Genomic DNA, 23,006 nt, shown 5'->3' with positions numbered 1-23,006 from the left:
CCAAGACCTCCAGTGGGTACCTGAAACCATGGATGGTACCAAGCCTGATTACCATCAGTAGGAACATTGTTCATTGTCTTCCATCCACAACCTTAATGCCTTTTCTGTCTTAACTAAGCATCTATCAAGTATTATGGCCATAACTTTTGCAGTCTGAATATGACAGTAAAACCAGCAGGAATTTTTTTTTCCTTCTTCCAAATTTTACAGATAGAAGATTCATTCTTAGCACAGCTGTCAGCAACCTCAGCTTAGGCTTTATTATTTTTCCTTATTAAGTAAAGAACTCTCATCTTTTCACTTAAAAGAGGCACTTTATGGCTTCTCTTTGGCATATCTGAACTGTTGGGATCACCAGTCTTGCACTTTGGGGCCATTATTAAGTAAAATAAGGGTGACTTGGACACAAGCACTGCGATACCATGACCATCTGATCACTGAGATGGTTACTGAGTGATTAATACGTTGATAGTATATATGCTGGAAAAAGAGATGATTCATATCCTGGGTGGGACAGAGCAGGGCAGCATGAGATTTCATTATGCTACTCAGAATGGAGAGTAATTTAAGATGTATGATTTGTTTATTTCTGGAATTTTCCATATAATATGTTCAGACCTTGGTTGACTATGGGTAACTGAAACTGCAGATAAGGAGGGACCACTGAAGGAGGCAGTCAGGGAGATAGGAGCTGACCCCAAAAGAATACATGAGATGAATACCATGACATGCTGATAGTGCTAAAAGTTGCAGACAATCAATGAATTGAGAAAAGGTCATTCCCTGGATTTGGCTGCCAGGTCACTGCAGACCTCTCAGAGCATTTTCCAGTAATGAGTATTGTCAGAAACCTAACTCAGGATTGACTGGATGGTGATTCAGTGGAGATAAGAAGTCAGTGGTCCATAGGGAAGCTTGTAGTGATGGGAATGAGAGGAGGGTAGTGATGGTTGGAATGGCTTGATTGCAAGAATCATTTCTAAACCAGTGGTCCTCATAGAGGAGTAACTTTGTGCCTCCAGGGACATTTGGCAATGTCTAGAGACATTTCTGGTTGTCACAACTCCAGGGTGTTACTAGCATCTGGTGGGTAGAGGCCAGGGTTGCTGCTGAACATCCTGCAACAGACAGGACAGTGCCTTACAACAAAGAATTATCCAGCCCAAAATGTCAATCATGCTGAGGCTGAGAGAGATCTGAGTATTTTTGGATGGTGAGAAGCTACTAAATTTAAGTTACAATAAAGGAAGAATATAACTGATAAATCAGCATCTCACAAGAGTGGGAAGGTATATGATTAAGGAAAGAAACAGATGGGTGGGCAACAGAGGAGACCTTTTCAATGGGTGAGCAATAGAGGAGACCTTTTCAAATTGTTTGAAACAGGAGGAATGAAAGCATAGGCAGTAAGAATGCAGAGAATTTGAGGCAAAAAAAACCCAACAAACCAGAAATTGAGGAAACATATATCTGATAGCCTTGATCTTACTAGAAAAGTAAGCGGCAAGAATTCTGCAGAGGTACGGGGATAGAAGTAGGGTCTTGGCGAGGAAAACACTTGGAACAGCCCCCATGGAGGTAGAAACAACTAGAAGGACATGAAAGGATTATTAAGTAATCCTCACTTAAGTACAGTATACTGTGAGGGCCCAGCAGCAGGGGGAATAAAAATATCAACTCAGTGTCCTGAATATCTTACGCAAAAAGTTATTTATCCCCAGAGTAAAAGGTAAAAGAATGACATTAGGGTTTTGTCAGTGTCAGTATTGGCCATATGGCTCAGAGAGTATAAGAGATAAGAGAAACTAGACAGTCCAGCTGAATCAGTCTACTTGAGGACCAAGCTAAGGCCATGAAACCCAAACCAGAAGAACAGAGAAGACAGGAAGGAGGCTGGGGGCTGAAGTTAGGGCAATGCCAGGTTGAGTAAAAGGAAAAGTGAAAAAGAGAAAGAGTGATAGGGAGCTATGGTCAAAGATGGTAATTCTGGGGTCTCAAATCCTGGAGGATAAACTGTTTCAAATTATCATGAAGGTTAAGACAATGTCATACTTGTAAGGGACTGTAGACAAATTCTGGCATCCAAGGATGGGCAGGGAGGATTCAAGCATCCTGGACTGCATCATACTTAATACATTCCTACCAGCATCAGTCTTTGGAGACCACTTACTTGAGAATATGTCTCTGTTTACAAAAGCCAATCACACTGTCACTGGATCCCCTGGTATCTCCCACAGCACATGCTGGTGGTATGGCCATCTGAAGTTAGTAGAGACTGGCTGGGTGACCAAGTTCCCTGTCACCAGGGGTAGCAGGCCCACACAGAAACCAATGCTGTCTGACATCAAACTCTCCCAAAAGGGCTGTAAGTGCAGAAAGATGATATCATGATACAGTAGCATATTATAATTACAGGATGGACATTGTGAATTCTTTGACCACTCCACTATGGTAAAAAGTGAAATCCAAACTTTACAACCAAGGCAAAATTAGCTTTCTTTTCTTGGCTACTGAACTGTAATTAATTGAACGAAGACAAAAACATCATTAAGCACTACTCACTAAACTTATAATTTTTTTTTCAGGATTAAGATGTAAGAGTATTTCGTCTTCATTTTAGCTGCTACCTTTAGCATAAGCATGTTCTATCATCTTAAAGGGATAATCTAATTTTTAAGAGACTGTAGCAACTAGAAACAAGGATTAAACAGAAGCAATGGTTGCAGAGAACATATAAAATGAGAATACAACTTGTAAAAAAGAAAGTCTAACTTGTTAAAACAAGTGATATAAAATCGAGACATTTAAAAATTGAACCAATGTAACAAGCCTGCACATGTACCTCCTGAATCTAACGTAAAAATAAAACAAAAATTGACATGTTCATAAATGTTCTGATTACATTCCAACATCAAATAAAATATCCAGCTATGAAAAGGTCATTTTTCATTAAAGACACCCAAGGAATAGTTCTTTATGCTAATGAAAAATACTTGAAAATTTTAAAAAGAGGAACTAAACCATCTTTTAGATTGTTAGGCCATAGGCATATTGATACTTATCAAGCACTGTGCATCTTTTTCCATATAGAAATTGTATAAAATGCCGGGTGTGGTGGCTCACACCTGTAATCTCAGCACTTTGGGAGGCCGAGGCAGGCAGATCATGAGGTCAGGAGATTGAGACCATCCTGGCTAACATGGTGAAACCCCATCTCTACTAAAAATACAAAAAATTAGCCGGGTGCGGTGGCACGTGCCTGTAGTCCCAGCTACTCGGGAGGCTGAGGCAGGAGAATCGCTTGAACCCGGGAGGCAGAGGTTGCACTGAGCCAAGATTGCACCACCGCACTCCAGCCTGGGTGACACAGCGAGACTCTGTCTCAAAAAAAAAAAAAAGAAAGAAAAGAAAAGAAAAAGGAAAAAAAGAAAAAGAAAAAGAAAAAAAAGAAATTGTATAAAATTATCTGTTTCAATGAAAGGAAGAAGAGATACAAATAAGACCACAAAAAAATCATTAACCCCAAGATTATATATATAACTCAACCCCTCCACCAAAGTATTCTATAATTAAGTAATTCATGCATCAGGACCAATGTCTTGCCTCTTTGACAATTTATAAACATTAACTGGGAAGGTTTTTATTATATATATTCTACTGCATACTGTTCAAAGGGGTCCAGAAAAGTAATACCTCACAAATAACCCATTTATTAAATATGTTCTTTGTATAACAGAAGAGTATCCAGGAAAGTACCTATTCTGGAGCTCATCACAGAGGTTAACAAGATAAATTTAGAAGTTATCCAAACATATATGATAAGGTGGTAAGAGTGAGTGGGATGATTCATAGATAAGGCAGAACAAGAAGAAAAAGGACCCAAGGCCAATCTCTCTGAAACAGTGGTTCCCAGGTTTTAGGGAGCTTCTTAAACGACTACCAGATCCCATTCCTTGAATCTGATTCAGAGTGTTTGGTGTGGGGCCCAAGCAAATGGGTTTCGTAATAGGTACTACAAATGATTCCAAAAGCAGGTACTGTCTGGAAAAGCCTTTGAGAAAAACTACCCTAGATCATAAAAGGAAAAATGGATAAATTGGACCTTACCGAAATTAAAAACCTTTGCTCTACAAAAGATCCCATGAAGAGGATGAAAAGACAAGTTACAGACGGGGAGAAAATATTTACATATTTGAATAAGCTCTGTGGATTGTACTAATGTCTGTGTCAGGGTTTTGATACTGTACTACAGTTTTGTAAGATGTTACCTTTGGGGGAAACAGTGAAATGTACACAGTACCTCCCTGTACATTTTTGGGCAACTTCCTGTGAATCTATAATTATCTTAAAACAAAAAGTATTTTTTAAAAATGACTCTCTCTGTCTCTCTCTCTCTCACTGCTAACAAGCCGGTAGGTTATACTGCAGCCTGAAATACATTTTATTCTAAAGGGCTTAAGTTCAGCAAAGGTTGGCAACTCACAACCTGTGAAATATTTAACAGTGACAACCTGAATTGGACAGATATTCTCTCCAACTCCATATTCATTCAGATTCAACTGCAAAAGTTGATGTTGTTGTCACTATTATTGCTATTTCACTTTCTAAAGTATTATGACAGGTACCATAGAAATTGAGTAAATGATATGACTTCAGACATATATAGTAATTAGCATTAAGAACTGTTACGAAAATATTTCCATTTTCTTCCTATTAATGTAATACTGAGTGAACATTCAGTCTTTAAGACTATATGATTAGTATTATTAAATAGCTGAATAAAGTAAATTATTCAACTCTTGAGAAAAAAAACTGCCACTAGAGAACTATTACTGTCTCAATATATAAAGTGTGAGGCAAGAGTATTTTCAGCATCTCTAGAATTGTGTCTACTGTGAATAATATTACTAATGATAATTACTAGTGCTTATAGAAGAATTATCATGTGCCAGATACTGTGCTAAGCTCATCATCCTAAGTAGATCAGCTTAACCCTCACAACACATGAGGTGGGTATTGTCACTAAAGACTCAAAAAATAGTGAGATTAAATAGCTTGTCCATGGCCAGATCTCTTCTGATGCCAAAGTTCAGCCTCCAGGTACTGAACATCGACTGAAACCAACCTCCCTGCCCATGTGTCATCACCACCTTAACATTTCCAGAGGCTGAGGGATCCCCGGGATGATGCTCTGAGTCATGTGAGTGAAATCAAGGACACTGATGTCTGATGAGGTTTTTAATCTGACACTAAACATTTCAATGACTAAAGTAATAGTATCCCCAGTAATTCTGGATGAATTAGCATTGAAAGCAGAACTGCCAGAAATGAACAGGTCCTACTCTCAGATGGTTGAAAAGCCTCAACAAATACAGAGGATGCAGCCATGATAAAATAAGGCCAAGTAAAACCCATGAAAATGGCCACAGTTTTCAGAGAGCAAGGCCGGTTCGCAGGAATTAGATATTTAGCATTGGAAGTTGGTTGTCATCCGATTTCTAACTTCACTTTTACAGTGTATTTCATTTCTGAAGCAAATTCAAGGATTCTTTTTTAAAGGGGAAGAAGCAAATTCGAAACCTATCCAAGCTTGAAAAAACTCCACTTCCCATTTCTGCCCTCAGAATATCAAACAGGTTTCTTGTATCAGCTGTTTTGAAGGTACTTGAAGAACTGTAACAAGTAGAAAATAAGAATGTAAAGCTCCCAATATTACGAAAATAGTTACCATCTAGGCAGTACACCATGGAGTGTTTCTACTCAAGCCATCAGGAATTACCTTTGTATAATTGCTTGATATCCAGTGTCAGTTGCAATTACAAATTATCTGAAAGTTTTTAAAAAGTCAAGTGTTCTAAGTTATTCTGAAGTGTTTCTCAGAGACAGGAGTTAAGAGTATACCGAGAACATCTGAGGCCCAGGAACAGGCCCTACCCCCACTACACAGAATGGAAAGGTACGGCGAGGTGTATTTCTGGGGTACTACTTTTGAAAGACCAATTGGGAGCTGTTACCAGAATAAAGTACTGGGCTGAGTAGAAACCTCAATGTTCTGGTAATAAGAAAAAAAAACAGCACGTGATTTCGAGACAGTAAAAACAATAAGCAAAATGTAATATTTAAATGCTGAGAGTAATGAGATAGGTAACTGTTTCCTCCTCTATAAAGGAATAATAGCAGCTAATGATTATTTTGTGAAGTGTGACAGTGTCCTACTCACCTTTTGATTTAGCCATCACGACTACCTTATAGTACAGGTTCTATTATCCCATTTTACATATGAAGAAATTGAAGCTCAGATAGGTTCAATAGCTTATCCAAGATCATGCTGCTGGTTGAACCACAGCTGGGACAAGCACTTTTGAGTCCAGAGCCTTCCCCTCTCTTTAACCTTGGTGCCCTATGTGTCTGGGATTAGTAATTTCCAAACTTATTTACTTCCTGGAAGTCACGGTACTCATCAGAAACATAATTTGAGAGTCAGAGGATGAGGGTCAAAAAAGAAAAAAAGTAATAATTGATATATTAAATTTAAAGTTAAAATATACTTTTAATATGTTACAAAAATGTATCTTTGTTATCTTAGACCAGATTCTAGAATAAGCAGCAAAATATAGCAAATGTTTAAGAAAAATGTATAGGAAAAGCTTCAAATAGAGGAAAGCTATAATATTATTTTGGCTAAGTGAGAAAAGATATTATTGTTTTACCCAGTTTATGGATGAGCAGCAAAACACCTGTGTCTAGTTTCTATGGCATAGGAGTACAGTTTAAGAACCCCTAAGATGATTATCAAAGACATGGAAATTTCAACAAGAATTAACCGTGTTTAAGTTTATAAATTTGCATAATAGATTTGCAGAGATTAAAAAGGATGCTAGACCAGGAGTTCAAGACCAGCCTGGGTAACGTAGCCAGACCCTATCTCTACAAAAAGGCTTTTTTTTTTTTTTTTTTTTTTTTTTATTAGAGGGACACAGTGATGCCCTCCTATAGTCTCAGCTACTTGGGAGGATAAGGCAGGAGGATCACTTGAGGCCAGGTGTTCAAGGCTGCAGTGAGGTGTAATCATGCCACTTAACTCCAGCCCAGGTGACAGAGCAAGACCCTGTCTCAAAAAAAAAAAAAAAAAAATGGGCCCACCCTGGTGGTGGTCAGGATGGGGGAAAGGGCTGCTCATATTGATATAGAAGTTAAGAAGAAATTACTTAGGGAGATAGTGAAGGTACAGGAGTCCTTGGTAAGGTTTTCCTTTAATGACAAGCAGCCCCAAAATAATTTTCCAACAAAGAGCAGCCTGTAAAATCGAGCTGCAGACATAGACAAGCAAGCTGGAAGCCTGCACGGGTGAATGCCAGCAGTTGTGCCCATAGTAATATACTACCTGGGACTAGGCATGTTCAAAATGGCGGCTCCATCTTCTCTTTTTGCCAGCCACATGTACAATAAGAAGCAGACAAGATGGCCTGGCCAAGTGGAAAGCCCATTTGCATAATAAGATTAGGTGGGGTGACCAGCTTTCCCTATGTGCTTTGTAAACATTACACCTGGTCAATCCAACCTGTGGGCCCTAAGTAAATCAGACACCGCTGCTCAAGCCTTCCTATGAAACCTGCTGAGGTCCACCACGGGCCAGCCTTTTTCCCATTTTTGGACATCCTTCTCTCACAAGAGAGAGAGCTGCTCTCCTCTCTCCTTTCTTCTGCCTGGTAAACTTTCCACTCCTTAACCCACTCCGTGTGTGTGTCCCTGTTGTTAATCTTCTCAGTGCGAGACGACAAACCCCAGGTATTTACCCCAAACAACAATGCTACTTCAATGTGCTGTTGTGGGTAGAAATGTATATATATGTTCACTATAGTGCTAATTATAAATCAGAAAGTGAAAGCTATTGAAATATCCCATGACAGAAATTTGTTAACAATCAGACATATATTTATTGATATGGAAGGTATTTGTGCTATAAGGTATAGGGAAAAGGCAGACTGCAAAACCACACAAAAGCATAATCCCATTTCTTTTTTATATTTATAATCTAGGTAGGTAGATAGGCCAAAATGTTAATGGTTATTATTTTTGTAGAGTAGGTTTAGGATAATCATACTTGTCCTTTGAACAGTTACACCTAGGGCTAAATTCTGCTTCCCACACAATGCACCACATACAACCTTCTCTGCATTAAAGAAGTTGGTCGGAGGCTGATCTTGGTGACTCAAGTTCTCTCGGGCACCTTTCACGTTTAGACATATTTCATAGTACCTTTGAGATTTCCTCAGGTATTATATGCATCCATACTTCATGTCTTCCACTTTTCCGAGGAACCCAGTATGCCAGTGAAGATCAGAGACTATGAAATAATAAAATCAAGGTTAAGGTCTAGGTTGCAAAATAAATCAAACTGTGCCCACCTATTGCAGTGAAACTGCGAACTGCCTTCAGTATCCATTCTCTGCTTTTTCCTGTCAGGAACAGAACAACTTCCTCCACCACCTCACCTCCACAAGTTTTCACTTGGCACATGATCAGCCAACTAATCTACAATTTCCAGCCTCAGAAACAGGGTAGGGCCGTTTAGCTCTACTCAATGGGAACTGAGCAAAAGGATGTGGGCAATGTTGTGTCACAGCCTTTACAAAAGGAAAACTGCTTGTCCAATCTGTCGCCTCTCCCCAGCACCCAACCTTCCTAAGGGTGGAATGCAGAAGTGCTCCTAGCCGGCCAGCTTCTACCCTGAAGATGAGAACAACACTATGAGTGATGGTTGAGCAAAAAGGCAGAGAGACAGACGGCTGATCCATTTCTAGATAGACTAAGTGGTTCTCAAACTTTAATGTAGATCAGAATCACCTGGAGGACTTGTTTAAACCAGACGACTGGGCCCACATCCAGAGTGTCTGAGTTGCTATTTGCATTTCTTTTTCTTTACTTTTCTTTGAGACAAGGTCTCATTCTGTAGTCTAGGCTGGAGTGCAGTAGTGCTATCATGAGGCTTACTGCAGCCTGGACCTCCTGGGCTCAAACAATCCTCCCACTGTAGCTTCCCACGTAGCTGAGAGTACAGGTGCACACCACCACACTTGGCTAATTTTTATGTGTTTGGTAGAGATGAGTTTTCGCCATGTTGCTGGGGCCAGTCACAAACTCCTGAGCTCAAAAGATCCACTCGCCTTGGCCTCCCAAAGTGCTGGGATTACAGCAGTGAACCACCTCACCCAGCCCACAATTTGCATTTCTAACAAGTTCCCAGGTGATGCTAATGCTGCTGGTCTGGGGGTAGGGATAGGGAATGGGAAGCACACCTTGATAACTAATGATCTAGACCTGCTCTTCCATTATGGTGGTCACTAGCCAAATGTGGTTACTGATCACTTCAAAGGCAGGTAGGGAGACTAGGGAACTGAATTTTTAATATTATTTCATTTTAATTAATTTAAACACCATGCACGGTCTAGAGATCATTCAGAGACAAGGCTCTAATCTACCTTGCATGTCCTCCAGAATTCATGTGTTGGAAATTTGGTCCCCAGTGTGGCAGTACTGGGAGGTGGGGCCTGTAAGAGGTGATTAGGTCATTAAGAGGGATTCATGTCACATTCTCAAGAGACTGGGTTAGTTAACACTAGAGTGGGTTGTTATAAGGCGGGGCCACCCCTTGTGTTTTGCCCTTTACACACACATGCTCCCATGACCTTCCACTTTTCTGCCATGCTGAGAAGCAGCACGAGGCCCTCATCAGATGTGGCTGCCCAATCTTGGACTTCCCAGAGTTCAGAGCTGTAAACTAAATAAACCTCTTTTCTGTATGAACTACCTAGTCTCAGGTATTCTGTTATAGCAACAGAAAATGGACTAAACACATCAATATTCAGTTCAGTTAATGGTAGACTAAGTATATTTAGAACATCCTGGGTTTGTGAATCTACTTTTTCAACTATAAATATTATGAAATCTAAATACAGATCAAGTATTTCTGATGAAAATTTGGCATCCAAGTTCAGATGTGCTGTAAATGTAAAATACACATCAGACTTTGGAGACAATATGAAAAAAAGAAAGTAGACTATTTCACTAATAATTTTTATATCATTATATGTTAGCATAATATTTGGGTTATATTGGGTTAAATAAACTGTTAAAACTAATTTCACTTGTTTCTTTGTCCTTTTTAACTGGGCTATTAGGAAATTTAATATTATGATATATGTGGTTTAATTTTTTTATTTTTATTTTTGAGATGGAGTCTCACTCTGTCACCCAAGCTGGAGTGCAGTGGCACAATCTTGGCTCACTGCAAGCTCGGCCTCCCGGCTTCACGCCATTCTTCTGCCTCAGACTCCCGAGTAGCTGGGACTACAGGCGCACGCCACCACACCCGGCTCATTTTTTGTATTTTCAGTAGAGATGGGGTGGGGTTTCACCGTGTTAGCCAGGATGGTCTCGATCTCCTGATCTCGTGATCTGCCCACCTCAGCCTCCCAAAGTGCTGGGATTACAGGCATGAGCCACAGCACCCGGCCACGTCTTAAATTCTTATTGGATGACAACTAAACTATTAAATGAATGAGAGAAAGTGGAAGAGATACCTTCTATTTTGTTTGCACATTAGTTTTGTTTGGAATATCTTTGTAAGCGCTGCTTAGTCTATATCCTGATTACCTGTTATGCAAAATGTATAATTTCCAACTGCTGTAAATGTACTATGCTACTCTTTCTTTTCCACTTGTCCTAGTCTTTTTTTTCTTCTTTTATTCTACCTCAATTGCACATAATTAAATTAAACATAATATTTGATATAAGACACATTCACATGTGGGTCATGCAGGCTGCCCTCATTCACACATGCTTCATTTTTAATGTTATAATAGCAATAGAGAACACACAAAAATTAAACTTTGATAATAACTTATCTACCCAAATGGTCCTCCCATCTCATCTTCCTGCCTCGCCCTACTGAGGTAACAACCATCTTGAACTCCATACTCAACATTCTACTGCTTTCCTTTTTAATATACTATCATCTTGTTTATATCTATTCCTAAAAACTATGGCTATAATTTTAGTTGCTCTTAAACTTATAGAAAAGGGCACTATATGTAATATCTTTAGAATTTTTCCATTTAATATTGCATTGCTAAAATTCATCTATGTTGCCGTTATTTCATTATACTTCATTTGGATTTTGGCATGTATTCCATTGGATGACTATACCACAGTTTATCCATCCACTCTTTTGTCCGTAGACATTTGAGTTTTCCCAAGTTTTTTATATGTACAGGGCAAATATCAACATTTCTGTATGTATTTCTTGATGCACATGTGCCAGAATTTATTTTATATGTAAACCTGAAAGAGTAAAATGCTGAGTTGCAGGAAATGTGACTGGTCAATTCTATGACATAATGCCAGAACTATTTTCTGTGGTTGTTACAACAATTTACTAGCAGGGTATGAGATCCTGTGGATCCATATCTGCCCTAGCTCTAGATATTAACAGACTTTTCCATTCTTGCCAATTGAATGGGTATAAAATGGCGTCTTTATGGCAGTGACTTGCATTTCCCTCCAAATTACAAATAATATTGAACATTTCTGATAAAACTTAGCCATATGTATTTCCTTTTTTGTAACTGTAAAATACCCATGCATATCCTTTGTCCATTTTTCTAGTGGGTTGTTCACACTTTTCATCTTGAGTTATTGGACTTCTTAATATATTCTTAATATATTCTACTATCCTTTCATCTTTTGTGTGTAGCCATCACCCAGTTTCAAAAATGATCAATTTTGTTTCATTTATATCTCCAGCTATTTAACCTTCACTCCCAGAAATTGTATTGAAGCAAATCTCACACAACATACAATTTCAATAAGGCCTCTTTAGATTAACAATATTCTTAATTTTAATGGAGTCAAATGTGTCAATATTTTCTTTTACATTAAATGCTTTTTGTGCCTTAAGAAATCTTCTCTTTCTCTGAAGACTAAAAGTCTTAAAGAAAACTAAGGAAATCCTTTTCTATCCAAGTCTAAAAGTCTTAATGTTTTCCTTCTAACATTTAAGACCTAGAACCTTCTGAGGTTGACTTTTTTGTATATAGTATGAAGCAGGAATCCGTTAAAGATAACCATTTCTTCTCTGTTCCACATACTGAACAGTCCCTCCTTTTCCTACAAATCCGACATACACCAAAGTTCTAAACACATGTGAGCATGTCTCCAGTTCCTATAAGGAGGATTATTTCATAAATAACTTCTTTTCCAAATGCTTATGCTTCCAAAGGGCAAGGAGATCCTTATAGAACAGGGATATGTGCATACTGTGAAGGTTCTTATTCATTTGCCTCTTCCCACCCCAGACCCATTGTCTAGCCTTCTTTGGCCTTCTCTGGGCTCCAGGAAGCTGACCTACACCACCCAGCATCCCTTGCCCACTGCACCACCAGCATGGAAGGTGACTGCGCCACCCAGCATCCCTTGCCCGCTGGCTTCCAGAGGGCTTTGGCTCACAGAAGCCACCAGCAAGAAAGTGAGAGCCAGAAGAAATGAAGTATCTATGCCCAACCCATCTCCTTGCCCACCCCTACCCGGGCTGTCACTGCATCCACACTTCCCCCTCCATGACTAGAGCTCTCAGTGGGCCCTAGGAACACAGCTTCCTCCCTTGCTGCTTCTGGCCCAGAAAAGGTATTGGTTCCTTCTGTTACTAGCTCCGGGCTGCTTTGCCTTCCTTTGGGGGTTCCCTGGACTCTGCCCTCACCACTTTAAGTCATTCTGTCATTAAATATTCTTCAGGTAAATCTTCAGGATATGCCATCTGATATGGTTTGGCTCTGTGTTCCCACCCAAATTTCATCTTGTAGCTCCCATAATTCCCATGTGTTGTGGGAGGGACCCAGTGGGAGATGACTGAATCATGAAGGTAGGTCTTTCCTGTACTGTTATCATGATAGTGAATGGGTCTCATGACATCTGATGGTTTCAAAAACGGGAGTTTCTCTGCACAAGCTCTCTCTTTGCCTGCTGTGTAAGATTGTGACTTGCTCCTCCTTGCCTTCTGCCATGATTGTGAGGCCTCTCCAGCCATGTGGAACTGAAAGTCCAATAAACCTCTTTCTTTTGGAAATTGCCCAGTCTCGGGTATGTCTTTATCAGCAGCGTGTAAACAAACTAATGCACCAGCCCCTACCTCCCAGGGCTCTGACTGACACCATGGTTTTCTGTAACTACAGAATCCCATCACTAGAGAACATCTGAACAAACTCAAGGGTCTGAAATCCAGACACTATCTTCACTGTCCAATATTTATAGAGTGACTACCTTGGATAGCATACTTTACAAAGTGCTGGATGTGCCAGTTTCAACTACTGTAAAATTTGCATCTCTCTTATACTCAGTCTGAGATCTGCAAAAAGAGGGGGTCTTCAGAACGGTTCTGAGTATTTCAGCAGTAAGTCACAGCCTTTTTTCTTTTCTTTTCTTTCTTTTTTTTTTTTTTTTAAAGTAATGGGCATCTGACCAAAGGTACTGTGGTCAGCTCACTGCTCTCTAGAGAGACTTTCATCCCAGGGCTACACAATGCCTTTCTGCCTATTAGCATCTGCATTCATTCAGCTTATTAGAGCAGCTAAAACACTGCCACCTGTCATAATAGCCGTCCTGGCATATCTATAGATTCTGTAGATGTGTTTTGTTAAACACACACACACATACACACACAGAGAGAGAGAGAGAGAGAGAGAAGCAGAGAGAGATAAAGAGAGAGACAGACACAGAGAGAGAACTATTTATTTTTCAGACAGGGTCTTGCTCTGTTGCTCAAGCTGGAGTGCAGTGGTACAATCTCAGCTCACTGCAACCTCTGCCATGCGGGCTTGAGTGATCCTCCCACCTCAGCCTCCTGAGTAGCTGGGACTACAGGTGCATGCTACCACATTCAGCTAACTTTTTAATTCCTTATAGAGATGGGGTCTCATTATATTGTCCAGGCTGGTCTTGAACTCCTGGACTCAAGCAATCCTCCCTGTTCAGCCTGCCAAAGTGCTGGGATTACAGGGTTAAGCCACCACGCCTGGCCAGAACTGACTTTAACTACACTAGTTTCTAATCTATAACAGTTCTGATTCATGAAAGAAACAAATAAAAATGCGTCCTATAATTCTGAATGGTATCATTCTGATTCTGGACACAGGATTTACTCAGGCTACAATGGAGAGTACAGGAAGAAGACAATGTTATTTCCTTAAAAAGGAGTCGATCAAAGACATTCACATGCAAGGCTGTTTCAGTGAAAAAATATTTTCATTGCATTTTCAGAAGTCTCCAAAGTTCTTTTTCCCTCTCTAGATATTCATTTATTGGCCATGGATTTTTTTTCTAAACATAACTTTTCAATCTGCATTCTTGGTGTACTTCTGCTCACTCTGCAATAGACGGTTTTCTTATTCACAAATCATTTGCTCTTATTCACTATTTAGTGTTTACCATTTGCTCCAATGCAACCTTCTCTTCCATTCTGGCCTCTCTTACATCCCTTCTCTCTTGATCCCCCTTTCTTTTATTGTCTCCCTTCCCCGGGTTCATTGTGAGATCATGGCATCCCCTCACTTCCCCCCAATATTAACCAAGTGTCCTAAAATCACTGCTACTCCAAGGACAGAATTCCTCCCTTCAGATGTGGCATTCCCCTTGGGAATTGGGCTACCCTTGGGGCATCTGATTAGAAGCCAGTAAGGTTGCCCAGGCAACCAATCCAAATTGTCCTAAGATGACTGGCAAGTGTGTTTTCCGCAGCCTGATGTGAAGGTCACACTAGCCAACCCTGTGACAGTTAAAGGCAAAGTCTCTGTGCTATCAGCCAAAGGCTCAGAAAACATCCATCAAAATGAGTTCAATAACATTTGCATAATCATAAAATTGTCAGACTCCCAAGGCCATAAGGACCCACTCAAATCTGTTTCAAAGAGCCAAAGATACCAGATTTGAGAATGAGTAACAATAGGTGAGTGTGCTAAAATCATTAAAAAGAACACTTTAAAACCCAACCAAATGGAATCCAATCACTTAGTCAGTGTAAATACTAAACACTCAGTTTTCTCAAAGGATTTAAAAACAGTTCTACCCCAAGGCAAGGAATAAACTGAAGGGCCTGGAAAACATCACTCCATATCCTTTTACTTTTTACAATTTCCTTAATTGTAAGCAAGAGCCAATATCGAAAGATATACCTATACCCACTTAACTAACATTACATTTGACAAAATCTCAATCAAGATTTGAATCCAGTGGGGGAAAAATATCTACAACAAGGCAGACAAGAAATCCATGTCTCTAATACACTGTGCTCTCACAAAACAATAAGCCAAAACAGGAATATCTCTAAAGAAAAATGGGAAAAACACAAAGGAGGCAATGTAACCACAAAATTCAAATGGCCAACACAATACAGAAAAATGCTCTGTCTGAATAATAGAGATGCAACTTAAGACAATGTAAAATCGCTTTTCACATAACAGGTTGATAGAGAATCAGAGTAAACTTTCAGAGTGAACTGGTAACAAGTCTTACAAAGCTTCAACATCTTTAAGAAGTTATTTTAAGCACAAAATCAAGGAAGTGCATACTCCTGTGTACAAAGATGTTCATCATAGTGTTGCTTATGGCGACAACAAAAAAATAGGACACAACCTATGTGTCCACCAAATCTCTGCAGCCATTATATAAACAACGATAAATATAGAGCTACCAACTTGGAAACACTGGGGAAGGGAGAGGTTTATAAAGCAGCATGTGTGCATCACTATTTTTATGAAAAATAAATATAATAAATGATTTACAGGAATATAAATACTAGAGAAGAAAATCTGAGTATTTAAAACCAAATATTATCTATTTCTGGATAGTGGGATCATTTACAGGAGATTTTTATTTCTTGGAGGAGGGTCTATCTTATTTTTCTCTGCCCCATACAAATATTACTTCTTATAACAACATTTACTTTTCAAATGTTAAAAGAACTTACAATTAATTTTTATGCATACCAAGATTCTGTTTTATTTATTTATTTATTTATTTATTTATTTATTTATTTATTTATTTTTGAGACGAGCCTTGCTCTGTCGCCCAGGCTGGAGTGCAGTGGCGAGATCTCTGCTCATTGCAAGCTCCGCCTCCTGGGTTCACGCCATTCTCCTGCCTCAGCCTCCCAAGTAGCCGGGACTACAGGCATGCGCCACCTCGCCCGGCTAATTTTTTGTAATTTTAGTAGAGACGGGGTTTCACCGTGTTAGTCAGGATGGTCTCAATCTCCTGACCTCGTGATCCGCCCGCCTGGGCCTCCCAAAGTGCTGGGATTACAGGCGTGAGCCACCGCGCCCGTCTGATTCTGTTTTATTTTATCAGCAAACCTTTGCTTTGGGCCAAGATTATGAAATCTCTCTGTAATATCTGAGTCTCTACAAATTAGAATATAGAAGGTTTATGGACATCTATGGATTTTAGGTAGATGAATGAACCAAGGATTAAAATTACAACACCAGCATCAATTCCTGTAAACCAGGCTGGTGGCAGGAAAGGCTGCAGCCTGGGGTTGCTCCGTGACAACTACAGAAGCAGAACTTCGTGGGGCTGGAAGAGAACGTGCTGCAAACCATCACTGCTTACAGTCTCCATAAAGGTGACTCTTTAGTAGATGACTTCCTTCATTCCTCTCCATTCCCAATGCATAATATAGAAAAAGAGACAGAAAAGTTGGTAGTGTGGCAGAGGACATGGGATGCGAAAGTGTGCACACTTTCAAACACAGCACTCCTTGGTGATTTACTCCAGTGGGAACAATATAAATGCTATGCCTGTGACAGGTCACTTCACAGTACAGATCTGAACTCAGGAAAGTGAAGCCATTGATTTATACCTGTCTGCTGGGTAAAAGTATCTAAAACATGCTACTTCATGTATTGATTATGAAACCAGCCCTTTTCCCTACTCCCCAAAATATGGCTGGTTGACTGAGTCAATGATCCTGTGAGTATCACTCACTGACCAAAGCCACATCTTTGCAAAGTCAATCCTCATCTCTGTAAGAATAGACTGTACTTGGCTGATAGACGGTGCTTACTGATGATCAGTTAAATCACTGTAGGAATATTTAGAAGTTTACTACTTGAAAAGGCCAGTGAAAAATGTGTAACACATACATAATTGACAAAGATTTCTGACCAAATAATTATCTTAGAACTTAACATACATTTCCAATAAACCATGCTCATAGCTTCATCTACTTTTTCAGAGTATTTCCTTCAGTTTCACTCAATAATGACCCAGTCATGTATTAAAGAGCTGTATATTATCTTTATAATGCATTCTTTCAAGTAGTACTACCTGCTTATTAGATGTTTCCCAGTGATGTTTCTACTCTACACTAAAATAGTTGACAATACCCTGTGGTCACCCAAATTTAAACAACTTCTCTCAAATTCTTTATTTTTATTCAATTTATATTTATTTATCTTCTTTTCTTATTCTTTCTCTGGCCATCTCTAAACTGCACACAATCAAGATTTCCACAGACTGTTTTTGGTGGTTGGAATTTACATTTGATATGAATAGTCTAGTTGAAATAGCCAAGCCCCAGAATGGAGGGGGAAACAAAGAGCTTCTTTACCTCAGAGAGCCCTGAGCTGCCTCAATGGGCTGAAGAGTCAATTACCTCTGAGCTAAACCCATCATAAAGCCAGTACTCTGGGCAGATCCTGGCTTAATGGACACAGCCTGGGTCTCCCAAGAGGGCAATTTTTTTTCAGATGCTTTCACTGCTTAGCCACACTCCAGCAATGTCCTGTTACTGCATATTTCCATGCAGCATCTCAGCAACATCCTAAAAATCCAAGATCAACGAGAATATCCCCCTTTAGGAGATCAACCTGATGTCAGCAACAGAAGTAGAACCATAAGTGACAGAGTATGGCTGCATAGACAACTCAGCTGATGCTGCTGCTGCAACATCACATTTTACTTTCAACAGAAAAATACATTTCAGCGTCTGCATTTTTCCCTATGAAATTGAATAAGGATGTGTACTATGAGATATATTTTATAAACAAAGATTTCAAATTCCAATAAGAACACTATTCATTTTTTGGCTGGGCACAGTGGCTCACGACTGTAATCCCAGCACCTCGGGAAGCTGAGGCAGATGGGTTGCTTGAGCCCAGGAGTTCAAGACCAGCCTGGGCAACATGGTGAGATCCTGTGTCTACAAAACAATACAAAAAAAAAAAAAAAAAAAAAGACCCAGCCATGGTAGTGTGCATCTGAAGTCCCAGCTACTAAGGAGACTGAGGTGGGAGGATCACTTGAACCTGGGAGGTAGAGGTTACAGTGAGCCAAGATCACCCCACTGCACTCCAGCGTAGGTGACAGAGTAAGACCCTGTCCACCTGCCTCCCCACCCCCCCCAAAAAAAGGAGATTGTTCATTTTTTAACTTAAAAAAAGGGGGGGTGGGGGTGGAGGATATACTTCCAATTAATCCAAGGTAGTCAATCAGCAAAATGGAACTCGATGTCTAAAGCCTCGGCCAAACCAGTTTTCACATTCTAGCATTTGTTATGTGTATGCCTCAGGTTCTATCAGCACATAGTAGTTATTACATTTGAGCTATGTGGGAACAGACACATTCATGGTCAGCTTTTAGACCTACAGCATGACATTATCCTCTGTCGATATCTCCAGCCTCTTTCCTAAGCACTCAAAATCTTAAAACTTTCAGTATTAATCATATTTTTATGTTTCTGAAATCCCCAGACCACCATTTAGGAGGACATCCTGAACCTGTTGCCTTGAAATAGCATTGCTCAGAAGGCAGTGAGGATGATGGTGAATGTGGTTATTTTAACCTATCCAGCCTGCTAGGATTTATTGTCCACAGTTCAGCACATTGAAGATGACATGCCACAGTGTCACTAATTGCTCCTGACGTGTGAGGTTTACCACTGGAACCTCTGAATATAAAATGGGTCTTGGATTTAACAGCACGTAATTAGTTGCTGTTACACTCCAAAAGCAGAATCTTGCTGGAAAGGGGTCCGATGGGATGGCTTTCAGCAGCAACATGCACTGATTATAAATAATTACTTGCCAAGAATCAGCCATTTGGAGGCTGACACATATTTCAATTTCCCTCCCCCACACCCTAGCCTAATAAGTGCTAAAAACTCACTTTCTCTGGCTCCTCATTGATTCTCATGTAAACGACACCCTTGGCCCCTAGGGTGCTATCTCCAAACCCAATTGTTATAGAACTAATACCCTTAGGCCAGATAGTAGGATTAAAGCACCACAGGTTTTGAAATTCACCTTGGGATCTGGAAAGTTGGCTTTGCCACCTACTATTTTTTATTTTCAGTAATCTGTACTACTTCTGTGCTTCCATTTCCTATTTTGTAAAATGGAGATAAAAATACCTACTCCAAAATGTTGTTGTGTGGTTTAAATCTGAATATAGATGATGCAACCAATCCAATTCTTGGCCCACAGTAAGTATTCATTAAATGGTATCTTTAATAAAACTCCATTTTTTTTTTTTTTTACAAATAGTCTATCGCTAAGAATCTATTTTATATTGGTCTTGCTCTTGAATAAAGGCAAATTGGACAAGTAGCATTATATCTAGAATCCTTCAGCCTACAACAAAAAGGGAATCAAGTCAAAGCGGGTAAGTAGGAAAACAAAACTGTCAGAGAGAAGAGTCAGGAGTGGAGAGAATTTAAAAAAAAGCAAAGAATTATGTACAAGAGGGAAAAATTCAGGTCTAATAAAAAGGAGCAGGGATAGGCTGGGTGTGGTGGCTCACATCTGTAATCCCAGCACTTTGGGAGGCTGAGGCGGGCAGATCACGAGGTCAGGAGTTCAAGACTAGCCTGGACAACATGACAAAACCCCATTTCTACTAAAAATACAAAAATCAGCTGGGCATGGTGATGCACACCTGTATTCCCAGCTACTCGGGAGGCTGAGGCAGGAGAATCACCTGAACCCAGGAGGCAGAGGTTGCAGGGGGCAGAGGTTGCAGGGGGCAGTGCTGGGGGCACTGCCCTCCAGCCTGGGCAACAGAGCAAGACTCCATCAGAAAAAAAAAAAAAAAAAAAAGAAGGGGGATAAAAGATGGGGAGAGAAAAAAGTCAGTAAAAGAGGAAGAAGTTGAAAGAGAATCATGGAAAAGGTGGTAAGGAGATGTTTGAGAAGCAAACAAGGGGAAAGCCATTTCCATTACCAACCCAGAATACCTCTATTAATAGAATGAAGAGCATTTTGTCAAGAATAGCTTACTTTCCTCTAGCATTCTCTCTCTCTCTCTCTTTTTTTTTTTTTTTTTTAATAATGCTTACAGATTTATCTCTGTCTGCCCTAAGAAGGACTCACCCAACAAGAGAGGCCAGGCAGAAACTGTTATCCTGAATTTACATCTGAGGACAAAAAGTCAAGAGGCTGACTTGTCTACAGATGGACCACGTAGGCATATCCTACTTGTAAAATAAAATCTTTAACACCTTCCAACCTCCTTTTTAAAAGCACAGTCTGGTTAGCCTTTTATAGCAGAAACAAATTCTATCTTATTCTGGTTGAAGAAAAAGGAAATTAAAACTTTTTTGGACTTGAGGGAAAGTTCTTGAAACCTTAAAAAATTCATTTTAAAACAATTTCAAACTTACAGGTAAACTCTCAGAACAGTACAAAGAACGTCCATATCTGCTTCACTCAAAAACCCTATTGAAACTCTGCCAACCACTGATACAAAAGTTAGGAAGAAATTACTTGGGCAGATAGTGAGGACACGGAAGTCCTCCATAAGGTTTTCCTTTTCATGAAAACCAGTCCCAAATTATTTTCCTTTCTAACAATGAGTAGCTTGTAAAATTGAGCTGCAGACATAGATGCTGGCAGTTGTGCCAATCATGTTCGAGATGGCGGCTCCATCTTCCCTTCTCTTTGTCAGCCACCTGTACAGTAAGAAGCAGACAAGATGGTTCAGATCAACTGGAAAGGCTATTTGCATAATAAGATTAGGGTGGGGCAACCAGCCTTCCCTATGCACTATGTAAATGTCATACCTGATGGAACCAATCTGTGAGCCCTATGTAAATCAGATACTGCCTCCTCAAACCTGACTATAAAATCAGGCACATTCACCACCTGCTGGTCCTTTCCACTGGGAGACTCCTTTCTCTATAGAGAGAGCTGTTTCTCTTTCCCTTCTCTTCTGCCTATTAAACCTCCACTCCTAAACTCGTGTGTGTCTGTGTGCTAAATTTTTCTGGTGTGCGACGACAAACCCCCGAGTATACACCTCGGACAAGGTAGCTGCTTCACCATCCCACTGACTTCTTTTGTAGCAAAAGGATTCAGTTCAGGATCATTCATGGTATTTGTCATGTCTCTCAGTTTCCTGCAATTCAAAACAGTTCTTTGGTCCTTCCTTGAGTTTCATCACCTTTAAAAATACTCTATTTTAAAATAACTTAAGTTGCATGAACAGTACAAAGAACTCACACTCCTCTTTCCCTTTCACTTAGACACTGGATTATTTAGTCTTCAGCACTTTCTGAATCATTTGAGAGTAAATTGTGGATAAGATGCCCCTTCACTCCTGTATATTCCAGTATGTATTTCCCAAAACAAAGGCACTCTCTTATATAATAACCATCTGACTAGCTCAATCAGTGACTGAATGCTAATAGAATATTACTGTCTAATTCACAAATGCCATTCAGCTTGTCCCAACAGTGGCTCTTTCTCCTTCCAGGCCCAGGATCCAATTTGGGACCATGCATTACATTTAGTTATCCAATCTCTCCTTCAGTGTGGAGTAGTTTCTCGGTCTTTCCTTGTCTCTCATCCTTGACAGTTTTAACGAGCCAAACCTTTTATTCTCTCAGATGACTCAGGTCACCCTCAATTTCAATCCATCTGATGTCTCCTCATGACCAGACTCAGGCCACACATTCCTGGCAGGAAGATGCCAAAAAAACATAAAGTCACCATTTTCCTCCTCATAATTGATAGGTACATTGTAGAGAAACACTATGAGACTATGCCAATATCCTGTTCCTCAAGCCTCCATTCTTAGCATCCACCAAACTTAGCATCCATTGACAATTCCTGCCTTAATCAACCATCACTGTGTTTGCCAAATGGTGATTGTTCTAGTTCCTACATTCCTCCTACATTCATTGGTCAGCATTCCCAACCAATAAAAGAAGAGCTTCCTCTCTCTCACCTCCGCTTATTTATTTTTATCAACACAGACTCATTGAATCCTATTTCATGTAATGACTTACAATCTGTTACTCTCATTTATTTTGACACTCTAGTTTTCCCAGATATGGTCAGTGAGAGTCTTTCATACTTGCCTTTTTAAAAAGTAAATTGAGTGAATATGATTTCATGTACCAAGAGGCATATTCAGGGCCAAAAACCTCTGCTTTCTCAATTCGCTTTGGGAGTTAACAAGACAACACAGAGAAATCATTCATGAACGTAATCCTTTTTTTCCCCCTTTCCAATATCTACTAACCAACATTTAAATACAAACATATCCTCTTAGAATCAGCTGTCAGGTAATATTTAAAGTGGCATGTTTATATTACCCTTTATAAAAAGATGAAAGACCTAAAAAAGAATCTTCGGTACCAAGGTCCTATGGATTGATTTTGTACCTGCCTAGCCAGCCCCCCCAAATGAGTAAGTTAGGACCTTCCTCAAACTTCTCCCTTGGTTCAAGACCCTCCTTAGGTGATTTCACCCAGGCTAGAAATAACACCAGCCTCCAAACCAATAAATGAAATTGTGTGTGTATCACACACCAGACCCAGTGTAGATGCACAATACATAGCAACTCTTACCTTTTGTCCCCTTCACCTGCCCCAGAACTAAACATTCGTTTTTCCTCCAGTACCACACACCTCCATTACTGGTCACCTCAAAGTCATCTCCTCAGTTGACAAAACTCTG

At 39.8% G+C, this 23,006-nt stretch overlaps 1 protein-coding gene across 27 annotated transcripts in view; it reads right to left on the bottom strand.

Moving 5' to 3' along the window:
* The window catches only part of OSBPL6 (oxysterol binding protein like 6), a 199,656-nt gene that overhangs the window by 154,079 nt on the left and 22,571 nt on the right, over positions 1–23,006 (bottom strand). For 9 of the 27 annotated variants that reach the window (XM_063712878.1, XM_054549544.2, XM_063712874.1 and 6 more), the window contains exon 2: positions 8,260–8,347. The exons of 11 other annotated variants lie outside the window; for them this stretch is intronic. The gene's annotated coding sequence lies outside the window, so the exon portion shown is untranslated. Of the gene's footprint in view, positions 1–2,170; positions 2,359–8,259; positions 8,348–20,707; positions 20,996–21,916; positions 22,375–23,006 lie in introns of those variants that run through there. 7 more of the 27 variants (XM_063712872.1, XM_063712882.1, XM_063712892.1 and 4 more) reach the window with 4 other exon arrangements.

This window comes from Pongo abelii, chromosome 11 (assembly GCF_028885655.2).
Source record: "Pongo abelii isolate AG06213 chromosome 11, NHGRI_mPonAbe1-v2.0_pri, whole genome shotgun sequence".
NCBI classification, from domain to species: domain Eukaryota; kingdom Metazoa; phylum Chordata; class Mammalia; order Primates; family Hominidae; genus Pongo; species Pongo abelii.
Note: the sequence above shows the minus strand (reverse complement) of the source record. Positions and strands in the feature narration are given on the sequence as shown.